Raw genomic sequence first — 782 nt, forward strand, 5'->3', positions numbered from 1 at the left:
TGAATTATTAAAATTTATTATTTTTATTATTATTTTTAATTATTAATTTAATTTTTTAATTTATTAATTTAACAACATATTTTAATTTACACTTTTAAATATTAATAATTAATTAATAATTAAAAATAATAAATTATAATAATTTTTTAATATTTTTTTAAATATATATTATTTTATATTTTAGTACACTTAATATAATTTTATTACGAATCAGGGTACTATAGCAAACCTTGGAAATTTGCGCCAAAGCCATATCTTATAGCATGTGTATAGGAACTTGGAAGTTCAATCTAGAAGAGAAATGTGTAAACTAACGAAGCTTTTTGATTTAGCTATTTGTACGTAGCTGGTAAAGGGAAAGAAACAAAAGGAAAACGATCAAATTTTGGTTGATCAGATTGAAAAAGTTTGTGGCAACCCGGGTCGTATACATGGGCATTACTAAATTTATCGATAATTTTAGAGTGTGTGGATTTCTTTTTCTGTGATCCTTTTATTTTGAGCCACATATAAGTTTTGTGGTATGTTAAATAAAAAACAAAGAATGTAGAAATAAATAAATCTGGAAACTCTAGAAGACAAGTTAGCCTAGTAGCCTACAGAACTGATATGGGAATATATGATGAATATAATCGGAGCAAGAGAAACGTGTTGCATGGAAAAAAACAAAATACAAAGAGGAGGAGGAACCAATTTTTAGATTAAGCTAAGATTGCGAGACTTAGCTTAAAAGTAAATAGTATTATCCAAAAACTATTACAAGAATAATAACTTTGCAATAA

The sequence above is a fragment of the Arachis ipaensis genome, chromosome B09, assembly GCF_000816755.2.
Source record: "Arachis ipaensis cultivar K30076 chromosome B09, Araip1.1, whole genome shotgun sequence".
Classification (NCBI taxonomy): domain Eukaryota; kingdom Viridiplantae; phylum Streptophyta; class Magnoliopsida; order Fabales; family Fabaceae; genus Arachis; species Arachis ipaensis.